This window comes from Phymastichus coffea, unplaced genomic scaffold, assembly GCF_024137745.1.
Source record: "Phymastichus coffea isolate CEN01 unplaced genomic scaffold, Cenicafe_Pcof_1.1 PCOF00024, whole genome shotgun sequence".
In the NCBI taxonomy this organism is placed as follows: Eukaryota; Metazoa; Arthropoda; class Insecta; order Hymenoptera; family Eulophidae; genus Phymastichus; species Phymastichus coffea.
The window spans coordinates 549669-565737 of NW_026706835.1; positions in this window are offsets into that span (position 1 = coordinate 549669).

Consider the following 16069-nt stretch of genomic DNA (forward strand, 5'->3'; position numbering starts at 1 on the left):
TAGTGTGTTTTTCTTGAATAAATGCCGCCATCATCGTTTTTACGGTCCGGTTCACGCGCTCTGTTGGATTAGATTTCGGAGAGTAGGGCGCGCACGTCGCATGATAAACGCCGTGGGACTCCAGGAAGTCGTCCACGAGCTTGTTCTTGAAGGGCGTGCCATTATCCGACAAGAATTTCTCGGGGACGCCAAATCGCAAGAAAACTCGCTGATTTAGCTCTCTCTTGATGGTCTTGCCGTTCGCCTTTCGTATGGGGATGCACTCGATCCACCGGGTGAACATGTCCATGAAAATCAGCAGGTACTCGTGGCCTTGTGGCGATTTCGGGAACGAACCCATCGAGTCTCCGCAAACTATTTCCCATGGTCGTGAAACTACATGCTTCCCCATTAGTCCCGCCGGGGCCACCTGCTCGACTTTCACCTGTTGGCACACGTGACAGTTGCGCACGAAATGAGCTACATCCCTATAAATGTTTGGCCAGTAATAGCGCAGGATCGCCCTCTGGTGAGTCTTGTAACGGCCGAGATGTCCCGCCGTCGGCTCGTCATGGCATTCCACGAGGACCAGTCCACGTCGCTCCCGCGGTACCACCAGCTTCCAAGCATCGTCGTCTCGCCCCATCACGTCGTCAATGACCGAGTCGGGGCGACACACATACAGGCATCCCCCAACGACCTTCCAATACGGGTGGGCCCTTGGGTCGGCCAGGACCTTCTTAATCTTATTCCGGTACCAAGGGTCCTTCGTGCCTTCTCCAACGCTGAGAGAAGCCGTGGCGGCTATCGCGTCTTCGTCTGTCTCGTACATGCGGGACAGTGCGTCCGGCACTACATTATCCTAGCCGCTCCGATGCACGATGTCGAAGTCGTAGGCTTGCAGACGCAAGGACCAGCGACCTAACTTCCCGTTGGGGCTCCGCAAGTTTCGCAGCCACACCAGGCTGTGGTGGTCTGTCACCACCGTGAAATGGTAACCCTCGATGTAAGGTCGGAACTTCTCGATCGACCAGATTACAGCGAGGCACTCTCTCTCTGTCACTGACAACCTTCGCTCTGGAGCAGTCAGAGCTCGACTCGCGAAACAGAGTACACGATCCGCTCCCTCGACGTGTTGTAAGAGGACGCTGCCCAGCCCCGTGTCGCTAGCATCACATTCAACGATGAATGGAGCGGAGAAGTCTGGCCTTGCGAGCACCGGTGCGGAGGCCAGCAAAGCTTTCACCTGCTCGAAAGCTGTCTCCTGCTTTGCTGTCCACGTGTACTTGCAATCTTTGCGGGTGAGTGTGGTGAGCGGCTCACTCAAGGAAGCGTAGCCCTCTAGGAACTTCCTGTACCAAGAAGCCATCCCTAGGAAACGTCTCAGCTGCTTCAGGTTTCTCGGCGCGGGGTACTCAAGGATTGGCCGGACTCTCTCTGGGTCGGGACGACAACCATCGCGGTTCACCAACAAGCCAAGGTATCGCACTTCTGTCATGCAAATCTTCGACTTTTTTCGGTTTATCGTTAGGCCCGCCTCGTTTAGCCGCTTTACGATACACGTCAACCACTTAATGTGCTCTGAGAAGGTTTCCGTTGCGATGAGGAGGTCGTCCAAATACGCGAAAGCGTAGGGCTCCATCTCCGGTGTTATGATTTTGTCGGCCAGCATCTGGAATGTTGCGGACCCCCCCGACAGGCCATAGGGCATCCTGACAAACTCGAACAAGCCGAGTCCTGGGACGGTGAACGCGGTGATTGGTATAGACCTCTCTGTAAGAGGGATCTTCCAAAAAGCTGCGGAGTAATCTAACGCGCTTATGAACTTGGCGTGTTGGATCTTCCGCAGTATCACGTCCATATAAGGCAGCGGATACGCGGGGACTCTCGTCTGCGCGTTCACCTTCCTGTAATCTATGCAGAAACGGTAAGTGCCGTCTTGTTTCGGGGTAATGACGACGGGGCTCGACCACTCACTTTTCGACTTCCGGATGATTCCCATGCGCAGCATCTTCTGCACCTGCTCGTGCATCTCGTCCTCAATCTTCTTTGATACGGGGTAGTACCGTTGCTTGATAGGACGTGCGCATTTCAAATCGATATCGTGCTCGATCCAGCTCGTACAGCCAAGCTGTTCACAGGCTGGATCGGGTAGCAAACTGTGCATTAGCTCGTCGATTTCTCTGCGCTGACTTTCGGTAATTTCCTTTATACCGAGTGAGGCCAGTGAGATGAGTTCCTCAGCCCGCATTGAAGAAAGCGCGGCCGGGATTGGCTCGTCACAGCCCTTGACCTTCAGCGTGTTTGCCTCCGGGTCGAGCATCGCTGAAAAAGCGCGGGTGAAGTCGGCACCTAAAGTGCACTCTGTGTCGACTTCGGACAGGATCAGAACATCGAGCCAATGCGTTAGCCCCCCTAAAGTGAAAGGTAGGCTTACGTTGTCCAAAACTGGCACGTAGTGTCCATCGACGGCTTTTGCCCCGGGGCCTACGTACGGATGCACTCGGCGGTTAAGCGCCGAGGCGATTTGTAACGCGTTTGGGCCGAGGACAGTGCGGGAAGCTCCGGTGTCGTACAGCCCCCTAAATGGATAGCCGCCGACGTCTACCGTCAGCCACCACCGGAGTGACTTCTCCACGACGGCGCTGACTACAGTACCTCCATCGCATGGCGACTGCGCGTCGGTCGGATTACTCAAGGCTAGCATGGAGTCGTCCGCCGGGCTGCGAAGCGCCTGCGCTACTCCTGTAACGCCGTCCGTAGCGAAGGTCCGGTCTTCCCGAGGAGCGGTAGGGACCCCTACTACGCGCTCCCCCTCTCGTTTTTTGGCTCTGCTAGTTTGACTGAGCACTCTGGGCAGGAAAACCGGGTATGGCCGGGCCAGCTGCAGTTCCAGCAGAGAACTTTGTCGCCACGGGGGCCAATTTCTTTGTCCTTATTCTTGTCAGACTTTGGGGTGACGATCTGGGCTTGATTGCCTCCGGGACGGCCACTGCTTCTGTCTCCACGGTTTCCACCTTTCCCGCCTCGGCCACCGCCTGGCGGTCCTCTGGGCGCTGCGCCGGCCTCGGCCTTTGCCGCCGCCTGAGCACCCTGCTGGGGCTTTGCTGCAGCACCTTGGCTTCGGTTCGACGACGTCTGGGCTGTTGCCCCGCTGGTCGGCTTGAGTTTTTGCTCCAAGAACTCCCTGAGGCACGCTTCCCAATTCAGCTCCGCAGCATGTTCGCTGACCGAGGCAATGCCGGTTGGCTTTATCCTGGCCGCCCTCGACCTGGGCTTATAAGCCGCTTCTGGCAGCATGCTTTGTTCTGCCGGGGGAGGGGGCCTCCATTGGCCTACCTCATCGTCCTCTGCTTCTTGAGCTCTTTCCAGCAGCTCTTGAAAGTCGGTCAGGCAATCTTTGCACCGCTTTAGTCGTCGTTGCAGCCGTGGAAGCATGTTATCTATCACCAGGTTCACTTGATCCTGCGCCTCCCAAGGCTCCTCGAACCGGCCGAGAATGGTGAGCAGAGAGACGACGTAGTCTCTCACAGGCTCATCTTCCCCCTGAGTGCGCAGTTGAGCTTCCACGATCAGGCTCCTTCTGTTCCTTTTCGTCTTGCTGTACGTCTTGAGTGCCGCGTCCTTGAACTCTTGGTACGTCTTCCATGCGGGCCTCAAAGCCCGAAACCAGAACAGCGCGGGCTTCTCGAACAGCGCGAGCTTCTCGAACAGCGGCGTTATCGAGTCCAGCAATTCGTCTTCCGCAACTCGGTCTAGCCGGCGATTCTCCTTTACCTGCTCCAGGAACTCCTCAATACTAACTTCTTTTTCGCCCGAGAATTTTATCTTCCATTCCCGGACTGTTTTTCCGAGGTGCTTGCTCATGAAGCGCGACATCTTCATCGTGTTAAGAGTTTGAGGCGAGGGCCCCCCCGTGCTGTGGCTTGCTGCCTGTCTCGACACCGGGAGCGCGAGCGAATCGTCCGCCGTCTTCGGCGCAACCTCTCTCCCCCAGCTCGAGCTTGCGGGGGTAAAAGGCCCAAACGGTAGCGAGTGCGCACTTGCCACTATAGTCGCCATTTGCGGCTTCTCGTACTGATTTTGCGTGGACGGTCTCGTGGTTGAGTGAAATATCGGCGCTTATGGGTTCAGTGTTGAGGGCGACGGTCGTATCGAGCCATCGAACTGGCTTGACAGCTCGTAGTAGTTCAAATCGAACGTGTCCTGGAAATGAACTCCTTTGCTCGATCGTGTCGCGTTCCAACGCGCTTGGTTTTCGGCCGTCTGCTGTTGAGCGTTAGCGACTACGCTTTTCATTTGCATCTGTAAGTCGCTGTTTACTCTTATTGCGTTGTTTTTTTCCGTTCGCAATGTGGCGATAGTTTGCAGTAGTTCCTCTATTCGTTTTTCTTGTTTTGTATTGCGCAGCACTAATTCTTGCATTTCTGCTTGCTGCGTAGCCCAGAGGTCGTTCAAGTTTTCTTTTAAAACGCGTGTCTGGAACTCTGCTTGCCACGCTCGTTTTAGCTCTGCAGCTGCCGCTGTACTCAGCCAGTGTTCGCTTTGATCGGGGAACATTACGCGCATTGTTCGGTTTGTAGCTGGAAAAGTGATCGGTTCGACCGTCGGCGTGGCGTAATGTTGCGCAGTATGCGCCTCGCTGCTATGTTTTAAACTCATTGCGCTTGCTGTAACCTGAGGCTCCGATTGCATGCTGGAGGTCACAATCGGCTCGCTCTGTGTAACGTTCGGCGAGTTTAAGGGATGGTTCGGTTTCCAGTTTTCGTTGACTGGCGTCTGCGCGTGAGCTTTGTTTTGAACAATCGGTGCTATTTGCGGGTTCTCTTCTAACGTGAGCGACATGTCGATCGGTCCTGCGGCTCCTTGTGGCGAGCTTGTCGCGAAACCTGATTGCTCTTTGTCGTCTTCCTTTTCGTCGTTAGCGCCTAGTGTCATTTCTGCCTCTAGCGCCGTACGAATATCGTCGAGTATATCGTCGGGTAGGAATTCTGACTGGAAGAAGGTGCGTGTTAAATCGTTTCGCCTTTCTTCCGCTAGTGTTGGATTGTCGAAGCGCGTTTGTATGAAGTCGCTCCCGGTGTAGTCGCCGTTCAATCGTCGGTACAATCTGTTACCTCTTTCGTATATCGAACCGTCGTTTCGCAGCTCTAAACGGTTTAACGCGTCTACCATTACATCGCTTGGCAGCCCCTGAATCCATGATTTTAAACAATTATTGATGTTGTCTTTGAAAATTGTTAAGTTTTCGATTGTCCAGCTGTCGGTTGCCATTTCGTCCGCTCGTGGGGTTCGTAAAAAAAGGTCAAATAGCCAAGGGAAAGGGAAGTTTTATACAACTTCTCAACTGACGCTGGGCAGTTACATCGAGTGACTTTAAACACGAATTGTAAGTGTTCTATCTAATGAGCCGCGTAGTATTTGTATACGGGCGTTTGGTTTAGTTCCCGCTGTTGCCTTATTCGCAGTACAGCCTTTCGTAAGTTACGACGTTGTTTACGTCGCTCCGTAGTGTGTACGATGCTTTGCAGCTACTGCTTTGTTTACATCGCGCGCTCGCGTTTGGAGTGTAAACACGACGGCTCGCGTACCTGTCTTTACTTGTTTTTGCCTTCTGATGCGCGCGTTTACGCTTGAATATATATTTTGACTTGCGTATTTAGCTGCTACAGACCCAATATCGGTTGGGCGCCATTATATAACGGGGATCCTGCTACCCCGTTAAGGGTGATGCTAAGTGGCTACTCGGCTTGCGGGTATTCGTTACGGGGAACATGCGAAATTCAGCCCAGCGGCTCAGATATGCCCCTCGAAGGCACCCTTGCCTTCGGCCCGCGAAGAGCGTCGTAGGTCAGGTAGCAGCGGACGGTGCAAGTCGGCGTGCGCGTAACACAGGGAGGGAGGAAGTGCCAAGAGGAAAGACGCAACGGTTAGCAAAAAGAGTATTTATTAAGACGGAGATAACAAAGAAAGCGTACAAATAGCATTCGCAGTGAGAGAGGCAAGCGAGAAGCAAGCGAGAGAGAGAGTCTTACGATCGAACGGGCACTTACATGACGGGTTCACAGTGGCCTCGGAATTAGACTTGCCACGCGCAGGTGTTCAGCTTCGAGGCAGCCCTCTCAGGCTGACCGGCTAAGATCGGCGAGCACGCACGCACGCACGCACACACTCTGCACCCTTTGTCTTGATCGGCAGGAAAAACCCGAGCTACGAAGCACAAAGCACCGCTTTCTCTCTGTTATCGCCCAACTTCTTCCTTTCGCGGAGGCCGGCAGCCAAATCTGCCTCGCACGCGGACGTGGTCCCCCTCTCTCGCGCTAGCTATTCGGCAGCGGCGCGTCTCAGCCAATTAGGCAACGTGCGCGACACTCGGGCGTCCACGCTTACACGCGTACACGCGGATTTCTCTCTCTACTCGGTGCTCCCTGACTTACCTCGTGCCGCGTCCGCAGCTACGGCAGAAATACATAGGAAAGAATACATGGGTTATCAACAGATTATGATTAACTTAAGGGGAGAGAGAGACATAACGAGCCTCGGCTCGTTATAATAGTTAGGTCAATTACTATTAGCATATAATTAGATATTAATCGAATTTGCTATATATGGCTTATTAAGTAAGATATTGCTTATCTATGAATCATACTGTCATACCGGAAACAGGCAGTTCGAGGAGGTTGAATTTGAATCCCACTCGGTTCAAACTGCTTGAAGTTGGTTGCTTATTTGCGAAAAAATAATCATTAATGTGTTTGATATTATAATGATGCTTGTTATATCTTAAAGTTTTTCTATGAATGAAATATGCAATTCGAATTTCATAAAAAAACTTAATGCTTGTAAAAAATTTATCTTATATACATGTTTATAGTCGTGTTTGTTGATACAATGTAACAGTTAAAATGATTTTTATTTTTAATAAAAATGTTAGATGTTTTACAGATGAAAAGTGTTCAGACGTAATACCACTTGCTTTAACGTATCTAATAAATAATGGCTTTTATATTTTCCATGTGTGTAAATGAATCCTTTCCAATTTTTTTTAATTTAAGCTTTTATTCAGATTTCACCTTTAATGTCGTATTTTGAATGACATCTATTTTACATTAAAAGTTTTTAAAAATGAAATACAACAAAACATTATTTTTACATTTTGTATAATTATAATTTTAATTACCTTTTTCTTATTAAACCTCAGTATTATACTACATTATCATAAATGAAAACGCTTACTTTTTGCATTAAATAAATCGAATTTGAGAATACGTAGCAAATAATTGAATAAAAGCTATTATGTATGCATTTATATTTCACAAGAGCAAAGGTTTATCTATATCATTATTCCAACGAAATATCATTTAAAAATCGAAAATAATTCTAGAACTGAAATCACGAATTGAACTGCTGCTACATAGTGAAATAAATTTTAGAGACCCTTTTCCAGCGGCAACGCTGGGCCCAATGGTCTGAACTTAAAGACATTTAGTAATAACTAAAAGAAACACTAGATTAAATAAATCTTGAGTTATGAATAACGATGAAGAAATACTTCGTCCGTCATTATTATATCTTTAAAAACAGCCAAAAAATAATTTACGTACTGAATATATCATATTGATCATGGCTAGAATAAACAAACTAATTGTACTTCTAAGTTTTAAGGCAGGTCAATTCTACAAAATCCTTTAACAACTACAACATATAAACTGAAATGAGGGAATACATCAATATCTAAGCATAATAAAATAGAACATTTTCTGATCCATGTATAAAAATAATCATTAGGTATCTATTCAAAATATTCATTGCGATCTGCGCAGGCACAAAGGTATATAACGTGAACAATCGGCTACATTCGCAATGAGAAAACCATTTGAAAATTATTGAATCTAAAAGTATGAAATTAGTATTAAGAATATTTTTTATTCACGGCCGAAATCCGTAAAATCAATTATGCATATCTGTAGCTAGAAATGAAAGTAAATAGTTAATATAACGATATCTAATTTTTGAATAAAATAATAATCTAATTTTAGAAGCAGCAACTATAAAAATAATTAATGACGATTTCAATTACATTATATTAAACAATTTGAATGAAAACATTTCTCTATTTTTATAATGCCTACAATTATGACTCGAAAAGTTGGAATCGAGTGCATAACTTGCATTGAGGAAGCCACAAATTAAGATCTGATAAAAAAACTATTCGAATTGCAGACTCAACAGAAAAACTATACAAAATAATGGAAATACGGCATCTACAAATGTTACTAAAGGGAAAAAGAATGACTAGCTGTTTAGAAATATATTGAAAAATTGATTAATTTATTATATACTTTTGAATATAAAAATAAAAAAATGCAAACATGACCCCAAAACCGGATTATCATGACGAGACTCACACATGTTAAAATACAGTACTTCTAGCGGATAGCTAATAAGATCATTTATATCTCATGAGTAGTCTTGAGATCTGTCAATTCGTCCTAAAATGTGACAAAAAAATTAGGAAAGGAGGAATGCTCGAAAGCAAGTTTCAGGTGCAGTTTGGTAATAGATTTTGCTAGTACCAAAATCTGGTTCTGAATCATGAAAAACGGTCACAAACTAGTCCAAACAATTCTCTCTGATAGATACTATCGGAATTCCCGAACATAATGATGAGGCAGTATCACAGTGACGTTATACGATGTAAATATATTTATGTCTCCTAAATCAGAGTGGTGATGTGATTTATGACATTTTAAAGTGGAAAATGATATCAATCGTTCTAATTTTGATTTGATCGCGGCAGATATGAGCAACACCGGATTATCACGACACAAACTTAGAATTTATAAAAAAGCCAATACCCGTAGTGAATGCTTCGTAAAATCTTTTTCCAGCTCGTGATAAGCCTTGAGATAGATATAATTGTCGATCCCTATGAAGTTCATGTGCATCACATAGAAAAGCAGGAGTAGGCTTTGAAGCAAGTTTCGGGTGTCGTTAGGTAATAAAGTTTGCTACTACCAAAACCTGGTTCTCAATCATAAGAAATGCTCTCAAACAAAACCAAACTATTCTATCTGATACATACTAACGCAATTCCCGGACACACTGATGAGGCAGTATCATAAACTTATTAAAGAAACTAATACCTTTAGTGAATGCTTCGTAAAATCTTTTTCCAAATCATGATAAGCCTTGAAATAGATATAATTGTCGATTCGTATGAAATTCATGTGCATCACCTAGAAAAGCAGGAGTATGCTTTGAAGCAAGTTTCGGGTGTCGTTAGGTAATAAAGTTTGCTACTACCAAAACCTGGTTCTCAATCATAAGAAATGCTCTCAAACAAAACCAAACTATTCTATCTGATACATACTAACACAATTACCGGACACACTGATGTGGCAGTATCATAGTGAATGTCTACAAATAAATAATGCTATGTTTTCTACACCAGAGTGGTGATGTGATTTATGATTTATTAAAGCGGAAAATGATATCAATAATTCTATATTACAATTTTACACGGCATATATCAGCCGCACCGGATTATCACGACACGAACTTAAACTTATTAAAAAAACTAATACCTGTAGTCAATGCTTCGTAAAATCTTTTATTCAGGTCATGATAAGCCTTGAGATAACATAAACAACACCAAACTATTCTATCTGATACATACTACCGGAATTCCTGGACACACTGATGAGGCACTGTCAGAATAACGTTTTACGATGTAAATATATTTATGTCTCCTAAATTAGAGTGGTGATGTGATTTATGATTTATTAAAACGGAAAATGATATCAATCGTTCTAATTTTGATTTGATCGCTGCATATATGAGCTGCACCGGATTATCACGACACGAACTTAAACTTATTAAAGAAACTAATACCTATAGTGAATGCTTCGTAAAATCTTGTTCCAAATCATGATAAGCCTTGAAATAGATATAATTGTCGACCCGTATGAAATTCATGTGCATCACCTAGAAAAGCAGGAGTATGCTTTGAAGCAAGTTTCGGGTGTCGTTAGGTAATAAAGTTCGCTACTACCAAAACCTGGTTCTCAATCATAAGAAATGCTCTCAAACAAAACCAAACTATTCTATCTGATACATACTAACGCAATTCCCGGACACACTGATGAGGCAGTATCATAGTGAATGTCTACAAATAAATAATGCAATGTTTTCTACACTAGAGTGGTGATGTGATTTATGATTTATTAAAGCGGAAAATGATATCAATAATTCTATATTACAATTTTACACGACATATATGAGCCGCACCGGATTATCACGACACGACCTTAAACTTATTAAAAAAACTAATACCTGTAGTGAATGCTTCGTAAAATCTTTTATTCAGGTCATGATAAGCTTTGAGATAACGCGAACAAGACCATACGGTTCTCTCTGATAGATACTACCGGAATTCCCGAACATAATGATGAGGCAGTATCACATTGACATTTTACGATGTAAATATATTTATGTCTCCTAAATTAGAGTGGTGATGTGATTTATGATTTTTTAAAGCAGAAAATGATATCAATAATTCTAAATTTCAATTTTACACGGCATATATTAGCCACACCGGATTATCACGACACGAACTTAAAGTCATCAAAAAAACTAATACCTGTACTGAATGGTTTGTAAAATCTTTTTCCAGCTCATAATAAGCCTTGAAATAGATATAATTTTCTATCCGTATGAAATTCATGTGCATCACCTAGAAAAGCAGGAGTATGCTTTGAAGCAAGTTTCGGATGTCGTTAGGTAATAAATTTTTCTACTACCAAAACCTGGTTCTGAATCATAAGAAATGCTCTGAAACAAGACCAAACTATTCTTTCTGATGTATTTTCAGTGCATTCCTACAATTTAAATAATCTTATGTCTCATATACTAAAGCGGTGATACCGTTTTATGTTTTTATGATTAATATGTCTCATCCATATGAAATCATCAGATACTTGTATCTGACAACATTCCCAAGTTATAAATTATAAAATAGGTTATCATTCACATACAATTTGAATGATTACTATTCGTTAGTAATTTATTAAGCTTTCTTTTATCTCATAATAGTTAGTTTTTCAGTCAAATTGATTTATTGTTATTTGTAAATTACGTTAATTTTTTGAGGAAAAGGTAAATAATTTCTGATTTATTTGATTGACAACAAATTAATGAGTAAATAGCCTATCGTTTAGTTTATTGTATTTTTATTTTCTGCTTAGATTTGTTCAACTCTTGTATGGAGCGTATATTACCATTCGTTATTCAAATTACGATACGTTTGTTTATCGTTCATTCAAGTTGATCACATTTACTCAGTTCAAGACATTTGTGCACAATTACTGGCATAACGCTACGTTTTGTTGCTAATTATATTTTTCAATAGTTATCAACTATTCACGTTGTCATTTATGCATTATCGTAAATAATAATTTATATCGTTCGCAAATTTATATATCATTAGATCACGTAATGTTCTAATTTGTCATTCACATCAAGGAAATAATAACATAGGTGAAACGGTTGTAAAGAGCTTGAGAGTTCCTTTACCTATGATGTTTATCTAATTTTACTTTTCGCGTCAGAATCTACTCTAATTCGCAGTGTCGGTATGCGCGAATGCACACGAGGTTATTGCAGTCGAGCGTATGTGTTTAAACTCTCAACTCTTGACAGAGGTTCGGATCATTACAAACTACTCGTACTTAACTTCATTTGATACGGTGTTATAGCAAATTGGCCCTAACCTTTACACTGTCGCAATGGATCTATCAGTTAAGTCGTAAAAATTATTTTCATACTGATATTTAATGTCGATCATTGTTGATGAAGTGACTAATCCTATTTTTGTCATCTTTTTTTTGTAATTGTATTTCTATGAAGTTCCATACCGTTCATATAATATTATATTCTTGTTTAGTAATTCTAGCCATATGAAAAATAGTTGATTGTTACGGTCATTGTAATCATAAATTTATTTGCGCACGTCATAAAACATTCGGTTTTTATAAGACATTCTATTGAAATCGTTGATATTTGATTTTACTTTAATTAAAATGTAGTACTAACAAACTCTCCAAACTGCCTATGGCAATTCGAGGATTCTCCCCAAACTGACCTATTCCGTAATGGCACTTTGAGGAGTACGTCGAAATGCCAAAGATCTCCTCGAACTAACCAATAATGCGAACAATTCTCGCCAAAGTGACCGATTCCAATATATATGAATATATATATATATATATATATTTATACTTATTTTTATACTTATAGTACGGTAAATATTTCATTGTATTAAACGTATTGCAAAATAAAAAATTATTTTTCTATTAAAATAACAATTGTTGCAATTGTTATCCCTTATTTATCGAATACATCGATGTTATATATTATTAATATACAGTGCCGGTCAGCCACTTTTACCCCCCCACGGGCAAAATCAGTCTAACTTCAAAGTTTTATATCTCTGGTAGAAATTAACTTACAGAGACGCGCGTGGGTGCGTTTGAAAGGTCTTTCGGAGAGCTTTCAAATGATATGACTCACGGTTGCCATCGATTGTTTTTTTAAATTTTGCAACAATTATGCAAAATTGAAAATTCCGAAATTTTTTTATTATTTTTGACAATTAGCCACTTTTGGAAAAAAAATCGTACGAAAATTTGAAGTACACCATTTTTTAGCTATTACCAAGCCCTATCTGAATCACACATCAAAAATTTATTTTCGTCAAATATGACGCGCGCACGGGCATTTTTTCCTGGAAGTGACAGTTTTTTTCAACATTTTTTATCTCCGTCAAATTGTAACAATCGAAAAAAATTTTATAGGAGAAAAAATGTTTGTTTTTTCACGTAGAATACTGCAATAATTTTTTTTTCGGTTTTTCGAAAAATTTTTTTTTTTCGGTTTTTTTCAATTTTTTTTTCTCACAGTCGGTACGCTAAAAAGATGAGAAACCACAAAAAAAAATTTTTTTCCACCCATTCAATAATACTACATAACAAGTATCGTAAATTACATAAAAAAAAAATCTTTTTTTTTTCGACCTTGAAAAATAATTTAAACCGAAAAAAAAAATTGTTTAATCCCGAGTTAGACATTGTTAAAGTCACCAAGCGCTACACGCCAAATGAACAACAATTAAAAAAAAAAAAATACTGACGTGTTGTGTTTTTTATAAGCTTTTGCTTGAAATATATGGAAATGGTCCGACACGTATCCTTTTGTTATAATTAATTCTTTAAGTCGATTTGGCGCGCGGAAAAACGGCTCTTCGAAGGCAAAGTTGCGGTGAAAGATTCCTCCTTCCGAGTACTTTGTATAGCCGTTTTCAGAAATTGGTTTACGATGAAAACTCGCTGTATTATTCGATTTGTTATTAACGTTTGTTTTCAGCGTTTTTTTCAAAAAATCAAAAAAGGGGGTTAAAAAAAAATTTTTGTTTTTGTCACGGCGTATTGTAGCCACAACCATCTAGATTGCGTAAAAAAATTGCAGCATCACCAAAAAATTTTTTTAGATCTACCGATTGTTTGAAAAATAGTCAATTCCTCTTGCAAAATCTTAATAAACAATAAGATTGCTCAGCAACTGTCAGAGGTATCGAGACCGGGTTTATTGATATCGATTCTGAAAGAGCAGAACTATTCAAAGAACTCATGATTGATTGTATTTTTCATAACTGTCAATGAAAATTATGCACAACAAATAATGCTATAATTTTACTCTTTCTTTTTGTTCACTAGGCTCCTGGAGAAGTAAAAATTAATATTTTTGAAATTTAAACCATATATCCCCATGGCAAATCACACGCTCTACAACTTTATTTCTAAGCATTATAGCTCTAAAGTTGAATGTTCAGGAGTAAAACGCGAAAGAGAGACAAAAAAAGGCCAAATTTCGCGTTTCGTACAGATAAACATTTACTGTACAAATAGCTCAAGGAGTGGACACGTTGCAAGCTGGATTATTAATCAGGGTGATATTCCGGACCTATTGAACAAAAAAAATAGCACTTGGGCGTTACATCCATCATTCGTTGATTTTCGGCCTAATTCTACTGGACTATTAGATTCAGAAGGATTGAAGCATTGCTCGTTATACATACACTTGTTTAACTATTAGCACTCTTCCTAATTATCATGGTCGTTAAAAAAAATCTCATATTGGAAAGACCACTGTGAAGGAAAATGTGCCAACTTAGAAGCACGTATGTCTACGAGCATTTTTCGACACGGGGGTTCATTTTTCTAGAAGAATGTATTATAGAAGTACTTCCGATTACTTGAATATTCAATAACATACACTCCCGCCCAATAATCTTTTCCCACCTGAGAACAAAACGACTATAACTTTAAAAAATACATATCTCGGCTGGAAATACACCTACAGAGCTCTGCGGGGGCTCATTTGAAAGGGTTTTTCGAGCACTTTTCAATGGTGTATATTAAAATCATGCTTAGATATTTTCCTTGCAGATAGGGCGGCGAATTTCAAAACAAAAATTACGAAATTTTTGCTTTTTCTTTAACCGCTTGCCCTTTCGAGAAAAAAAATCGTAGAAAAATTCTAAACATAGCATTTTTTAGCTCTTTTTCTGCACTATCCAAAACACTCATTCAAAAATAATTTTCGTCTAAATTCAGCGATTATATGAGCATTTCATTCAAAAACAGCATCTATATTCATTGCTCTGTATCTCGGAAAATTCGAATTGTAGAAAAAAATTTTCTTGGAAGAAAATGCTCTATTTTGTAAGTAGAATACGTGAACGAAATTTCATAATCATATGAAAACATTTTTTTTTTCAGTCGTAATATCAAGGAGTCTAATTTTTTCAATATTTCACTTTGGAATAATAAAACAGATCATTTATACTCGAAGCTATTCTATTAATTGTAGACAAATTTTAATTGTATGCAAATCTCGATCAACGAAAAATCTAAGTAGAAAAATTAATCTAATCTACCAAAACTGACATAACTAATGATTAGTGAAAAAAATTTTTTTTTAATGTTGTTCTAATCTTCTAAAAAATTGTTTACCATAGTAACATATTATTGAAGTATGGCACCGAGAGATTTTAGTAAACGTTATCAAGTTATTGAATTTCACATAAATGGTAAAAGCAATCGTTTCCGCGGTCTACCAGAGCGCTTCTTGTCTTCAACACTGCCGCTACTTTTAAATTTATTTACATTGTAGTCTACGGTTCGACGAGGAATATTGAGAATACTAGCAATCTGACGATTGCTTTTACCATTTATGTGAAATCCAATAACTTGATAACGTCTACTAAAATCTCTCGGTGCCATACTTCAATAATATGTTACTATGGTAAACAATTTTTTAGAAGATTAGAACATTAAAAAAAAATTTTTTTTACTAATCATTAGTTATGTCAGTTTTGGTAGATCAGATTAATTTTTCTACCTAGATTTTTCGTTGATCGAGATTTGCATACAATTAAAATTTGTCTACAATTAATAGAATAGCTTCGAGTATAAATGATCTGTTTTATTATTCCAAAGTGAAATATTGAAAAAATTAGACTACTTGATATTACGACTGAAAAAAAAATGTTTTCATATGATTATGAAATTTCGTTCACGTATTCTACTTACAAAATAGAGCATTTTCTTCCAAGAAAATTTTTTTCTACAATTCGAATTTTCCGAGATACAGAATAATGAATATAGATGCTGTTTTTGAATGAAATGCTCATATAATCGTTGAATTTAGACGAAAATTATTTTTGAATGAGTGTTTTGGATAGTGCAGAAAAAGAGCTAAAAAATGCTATGTTTAGAATTTTTCTACGATTTTTTTTCTCGAAATGGCAAGCGGTTAAAGAAAAAGCAAAAATTTCGTAATTTTTGTTTTGATATTCGCCGTCCTATCTGCAAGGAAAATATCTAAGCATGATTTTAATATACACCATTGAAAAGTGCTCGAAAAACCCTTTCAAATGAGCCCCCGCAGAGCTCTGTAGGTGTATTTCCAGCCGAGATATGTATTTTTTAAAGTTATATTCGTTTTGTTCTCAGGTGGGAAAAGATTATTG